Genomic DNA, 7000 nt, shown 5'->3' with positions numbered 1-7000 from the left:
AAAAATTCGCGTAACAGATGTTGCTTCGAAAAGCCGTTTACACTTTCATCTTTAATTTTTTAGCACAGTTTCAAACTCCTTTAAGATTTTCTCACACACTGAAGTCAATTATTTGCAAGGAAAACCAAGAAAATGCTTTTCAAAATGAACATTGCATGAAACCCTCACAATATTTGACTTTCATAAAAACAACGGCTACAACGGAAAAATTAACACTTGTAAATAATGAATGAATAATACTCTTTGAAGAATAATAATCTTTCAATTCTCTAAGTAAATAATTCAAATATAGGATCTATATATATAGATTTATCATATTCAAGTCTTATTAAAAGTTAACAACTTTGCGTTATTTCTATTGAGAAAATATGTGTAAGTCGAAGTGCATCGTTGCATATTTTAGTGAAGCATTTTCCTCAGGACTTTCCCTCTCACTGCGCAAGTTTCTTAGCAACATATGTAAAGCATATCGATGGAAATTGAAGAATTTTACTCACGATAAACAATCATATCATCACCACGAATTTAAGATCAATTTGCAACTCAATCTATCAGCGCTATCCATGCCATACACTGGGTTCGAGTCTTAACGACGAGTGTGGCGTGGCTTTTAATTTCAAATTTTATCAAAATTCCAAAGTGCTCTCCTCTAGAAAACAGGAATCTTTATACTGGCATCTGTTCAACATATCTTCTTATTGGTTATTCATAGTTCGAGTGAAAAAAGGCTCCTTTCACCTGGAACTTTGAATTGCTAATGTTAAAGGAAAATAATTGAGAGTAGTGGGGAAAATTGGCCTTTGACCAAATATGCAACGGTGACGGTATATTAATGTATATTTGAATAAATTACAACTATAGATACATTTCTCTGCGTTCTAGTGTGTACATCATTGATTCAAATCATTTGAAATTAAAAGAAAATTAAGATATAATAATTATTCACTCTTCCTTAACTTTATAAAAATTACGCTTATATAATATAAGGAGACTTAATGAACAGAGAAAATAAATTATAACTTTGGTGAGAGTATGTTCGTTTCGTCCACGTTGGGTTATTTACCGACTTTCAATAATTTACATGTAGTTAAAGATAAAAACTAAGAAAAAGCAACAAATCATGTTGTAAAGACTTTATTGACGATTATATGTATGTATTAAACTTTCATTGCTAGTTAAAATGAATGATATTGAAAAAGCATGTAGGTACCCTACGCAAAATGATAAATCAGTTTAATGTTGAAATGAAAGCAAAAGGTAACAAATTGTTAACGTAAGCATATATATATATACTTCGAAATGTTTCTGCACAACTTGACTTGACACCTCTTTTCATACTTTCATTCTTTTTTTAAGTGAGTTACAATATATTTATCGCATACATATAAATAACAATTGTAATCAAAACACGCCTATATACTAGCAATTACCAGAAAGAGAATTCTGAAGGAACACGTTTTTATACAATTTCCAATGTAAGATGATTATATTGTCTATAATGAAACAAAAATAACTAATAAGGACTTTCCAACGACAAGATTTCTTCTCAATAAAATTCTAAGCAACAACAATTCGTTCCACAAACGTTTTTCCAAACAGTTAATGACAATTTTTGCATAGAGTGTTTCTAAAACTTACCTTTTCTCTAGGAAGTTAAAATTTAACGAATATATTATTGGACCTTAACTTACCCAACAATGAAAGTGAAAAGATTCGCATTCATCTAAAGATTGTAGCGTTAAGTTCTTACTTGGATAATTTCTATGTATCTTCCTTCTCTTCCGCCCTTTCTTGATCTTTTATTGAAATTATACTATTGGAGAAATATGAATAAGTTCAATAAATTTGATATGTACTTCGAAGTTATTTCTACATAAATATGGACATTTGTTTTGATTTAGTGATTATTACAAAACAACTAAAATAAAGAAATAAATACGGAATTTATGTTGTTTTGATGGTTGTGTTCACATTAGATTTAATTATCATCAACAGAGGTCATTGAATTCCATGTGAGGTGGGGAGAGGCATAGTTTCCGAGCACTCAGATCATAGTGCACCATTATCCTCGCGGCCGCCGTCTAGCGGGATATCCCTTAGTTGAAGTGATAATATCCGCTGCAACTGAGTACGTCACAACCAAAATTTTAAGTCTGATACGTTCATACGTGGAGTACGTATATGGGATCGTTCCTTAGTTTCCGCTTCCTGGCTGAAGGACGGACCCTTTTTAAGGTTTTGTGTGAAACAAAACCTTGTTAGAATCGATTCGGTGTATGTCTGTCCGTCTGTCTTTTTTTTTCAGGAGGTTCAAATCTTCAAAAGACACTGGCCTGGATACATCAGCGTGTGGGATTTTTACCCACTAAAACCAAACCACCCTAAGGTATTACATCACGGGGCGAAGCCAGCTCATTCTGGCTTAGTCACGTTTCTTCTCTACGCGGCGTACGTAACCGCGCTTTTCTCGTCTCCTCTGCCATTCGCAGTTTATTCTGAATAGATACAATCATGGAGTTGACCGCGTCCCACTCCTCTTGACGTGCCACCGTTCTCGGCACCAGATTTTCTGGTACCAGTACCTCTCCTAGAATCTGCTCTTTTCTTCCACAAATCTCGGACAGTGGAAGAATACATGCTCTGGGTTCACTGGGGCTCCATTTTAATTTGGACAGTCGGGTGAGGTCTCCAATTTAAACGATATCCTTCGTACCCCATGAGAAACTGGGTGAGATTATAGTTAATCTCACCATGTCGTCTCTCCAACCACTCCTTGATGGCAGGAATGAGCCTGTGAGTCCTCCGACCCTTTCCCGAGCGTTCCCACCGCTTTTGCCATCTATCTACGGATCTCTCCCTCTGGCTTCGCATTGTATATATTCGCCATATCGTCTGCCAAAAGTTCTATGAGCATCATTCCAGAGATGAATACTGCATCATGGGAGACAATCCTGAAGGCAGAGTATACTTTCAGGGCTATCCTCCAGTAGACTGCACTCAGTTTTTAGTGTTAACTGACATCCGCAACACCTCTCTCCAAACTGGGGTCGCTTAGAGTATGATTGAGGTCACCACCCTGGCTATAAGCAACCTAGAGGTATGCCTTGGCCCTCCCACATTAAACATCATCAGAGCTATACTAGCAGTGGATGATTTATCACAAACATACTGTACGTGTTGCTTATAGCTGAGCTTCCTGTTTATCACCCCCAAGTATTTGATGGTCGGCTTGGAAGTGATGATATGATTCCCGATTCTAATAAAGGGCGTAATTTCTCTTCCAGCGCTTAGTGATGAGGACCGGTTCTGTTTTTTCCTCCGCCGAGCGCGTGTCACATCAAACTTAGCGTCTTCGAGATCCTTTGCGACTACAGTCACCGCTATATTGACGGTGTAATCCACCACCGTGGCTTCCTCCGGAACCAGAAGTTTAAGAACATCGTTGCACCCGATGTTGTACAGCAGTCGCCCCAGACGGAGCCCTATGGGACACGCGCGCAGACAACGTACTCCTGGTGTCCGTTATCAGTATCATATCAATAGCTGTTCGCAATAGCTGCGAGATAGACGAGAATACCAATCTTCGACAGAGATTCTTCTATTAGGTTCCAATTGGCCCAATTGAACGCATTTCTCACGTCCAGGGTCACCACCACACAATATTTGCTAGTGTTATCCTTTCCGTGAATAGTAGTTTCGGCCAAGCCAATGACCATTTTGAGGTCATCAAAGGTTGATCTAGCTTTACGGAACCCATACTGCCGATCTGAAAGGCCATCTTGGCTGTGCTGCTTCCATCATGATGAAAATATCCCCTTGGACATGCATGGAACAATTTAGCGAACATGCCCGGTCTGGATTTCACGGCAAGTTTAAGTGTTATTCGGTACGCCCTTCAGACCCGGAGCTTTGTTTATCTCCTATTCTACCGTAGATGTCCAGAAGCTCCTCAGTGGTGGCTGGCAGTATTGCCGTCACATGCCGAAGTAGCTAGAAGTTTTCAGTGTCCTCCTATTGTTGGGACAATAACCCCTGGATGATTTTTAACAAGAGGGAACGCCCTCTGAATCGTCCCATTACGATTCTATAGGCACTCCCCCACGGGCTTACGTCCACTTCCGAATAGAGCTCCTTAAAGCTCCGTTGGATGGCGAGCTTGAGGGTTTTGCGGGCTTCCTATAGTTTGATCTTTTACTGGGGAATGGGCACCTCCTAGGCATTGGCGCGTCATATGCTCTGGTGATGCATTGGACTACATAGACAGCTCTTTCTGTAGAGGCGCCTGCTTTATTATGTTGGTCTAATCACACCTCCATGAAAATCTGCTCATCCAAAGCTTTTGCAGACAAACCTAAATTCCTTTTCGATTTCGGGTATGATAGTTCTTTGCCCTGTGGCTCTACACATACCTCAAAGAAGGTTGGCTGGTGGTCGCTGTGGGTATAGCGACACACCAAGGCATACCACGCGCGAGTGCAGAGCTGGCAAAAGTCAGGTCTACAACCGAGCAGACCTCCATTCTGAACGGTGTTTACAACACCTTCGTTAGCCAAAACTATGTACATCTGCACAAAGGCTTCTAATAAATTGTATTCCCTTGCATTTGATCATCTGCCACCCACCAGCTATCACCTTTGGACTTCATCCCCTTGCATCGAGAACAGGATTATTAAGCATTTCCTCGAATTCAGACAGTGTCAAACTTGGTGGAACGTAGTAGCTGTATAGACCACTCATTTTCGCCCATACAAAGCCACTAGCTGCCTGACTTCAGTGACAGTCGAATCTCTAATCCATATGTCACCGTGATGGTTTCTATACGGCTCAGTTTTAATGCCCATTTCCATCTCAGATTCGTACGTGGTCTGCTCAAATTAATCCTGAGCGACCCTGCAATGATTGAGGTTTTTTTGAATAAACTTTATCTTCTCATTGCAGTCAGCGGACATTTACCACTTCCGGTAATATGTCGATTATCCTGTCCCTCCATTTGGGGGGTCCATATTGCACTCCCATCGATCAGATCGAGCAATGCCGCTGGTGCATGCCTTCGCGAAATGTCAAAACACGAGGAATTTGAAACACCTCTTAAGTGAAGTTTGTTCTCTTAAACGGCAGACCAACGGTCGCCAACAGCATCTAAGCTTCCTCCGTTGGTACTTGTATTGTGGTCGTTTGGGTACCAACATTGGCTTTTCGTAAACCCACAATAGACTCCCCCGCAAGTTATTTCGATTTCAATCGCTCCTTCAAAGCAGTACTGTCGATGTCACTTCATCGAGATCCTTACATTCTATGTAGATCCTTTTTTTTCTGGTCACGCGCTGCGGCACTCTCCCCAAGTGAGTTTGCAACTTGAGTGCAGAAGCTGTCAGTTTTCCCCACGGTAAATCTTTTCAGTTCGAATATGAGATCGCCTTTCTGGGTTCTTCGGATTCTGTTCACTTTTCTGCTCAGATCTTTTAGGTCGGGATCAGCTTTGACCTTTTTGATTATCTCCGCGTAGGACAGGTTGCCCTAACTGGAAGTAACAACCGCCTCTGGACGAATTCGCACTTTTGCTTTTCCTCTCGTTTTTTTGTTGGTAACTTTAGTCCATCCATTGTCTTCATTTGTCTTGTGCTTCGCAACGCGGTTCGATGTTCGTACATTCGCTGCATGCTCTCCAACTTCTGAACTTTTAGTGCTGGTTTCCAGAATTGCCTGAGCTCCGACGGAATTACTGCTTTAATATGCTCCTTCACTTTTCGCTTTTATTGACCTTGTGTGTATCTTATCTTTTACCGTTTTTTGCATTGGTGGAGATTTCAGAATTGACGAGCTTTTTTTGAATGGGTCTCTTTCTTGGTCCTGGAGTACCTCCTGCTGTCGCGCCTCTTGAACATATGCGGTGGGTGTTTTCACCGTTTTTGTCTTCCAACGATCTGCCTTCAGTTCATCTTTGTTAGGTCTTGTTGCCAGTCTTCTCGTTAAGGTGGTACTTCATTTGAACAACTCCTTCTCCAAATCCAAATCACTTGTAGCATTATATGCCACGGTCGCCAAGTTGTCCACCACAGAGGCACTGCTGTCGTGGGATATCGACGACCGGGAAAACGCTCGTTCGCTCCCAAAAGCCGCCGGCATTGGGGTTCCGAGCCCCTGCACCGTAAGTTTCCTCAGGCTCATTGCGAGAATCTTCTTGCTCGAATGCACGCAGCCCGCAACTCCGTGATTTCATTGTTCCACTGATAGTTTAACCGATATGGCCGCCCCGACATAGCAGTGTCGTTGTACGCTTTCATTATGCATCTATTTGTATGTACAACCTTTTCTTAAGCCGCATCTTAAATTTCCGATTTGGATGGAGAATTTCATGAAGTCACTGTAAATATAGTGCTTGTGTATAGTGCTTGTTAATAAAGCAGGCTATTCTGCCCGCAAATCTAGTGTTCACATATGTCAGAACGATTACTGAGTCCTAACTTCGCCTCTTGCAGAATATTATCCTTAAAATCACCGGCTATGATTTTAGGATTTCGAGAACTCGAATCCCAAAGTAATATATGTTACTTGGCATTTTCCTACATTGTACCATTGTCGCGCTTGGTGAGGCATAACAGCTATAAATGTGAACCGCACTTAGTTTTCCCTTGACGAATCAGATTTCCGGAACTAACTTCTTGGGTGACCTAATTTGCGTATGTCCATATTGCCACCTTTCCAGTTAAATCTTCTGCCTCCGCTCCATTATTGTTGTTGCAATAAGGCTTGTTTATTACAACCCTTTCAATTCGCTTTTCATAGATAGGTTTGAAAGTAGGTTCTGCGCTGCCTGGCAATGTTTGAGGTTGATTTGTCATTTCTTTTTTTACGTATAAGCCTCTTCAAAATACTGGATTCTGTACCTATCTGCGGGATCAGGAATCCCTCATTCAGCTTTACGCTCACTTTCTGTTCCATTTTCACTGGTTGCAGTCACCGATTCTTGCTGTTGTTGCGTCAGCAAAATAATGGCGCT

The sequence above is a fragment of the Hermetia illucens genome, chromosome 2 (genome assembly GCF_905115235.1).
Source record: "Hermetia illucens chromosome 2, iHerIll2.2.curated.20191125, whole genome shotgun sequence".
Classification (NCBI taxonomy): domain Eukaryota; kingdom Metazoa; phylum Arthropoda; class Insecta; order Diptera; family Stratiomyidae; genus Hermetia; species Hermetia illucens.
This window is presented reverse-complemented; position numbering follows the sequence as displayed.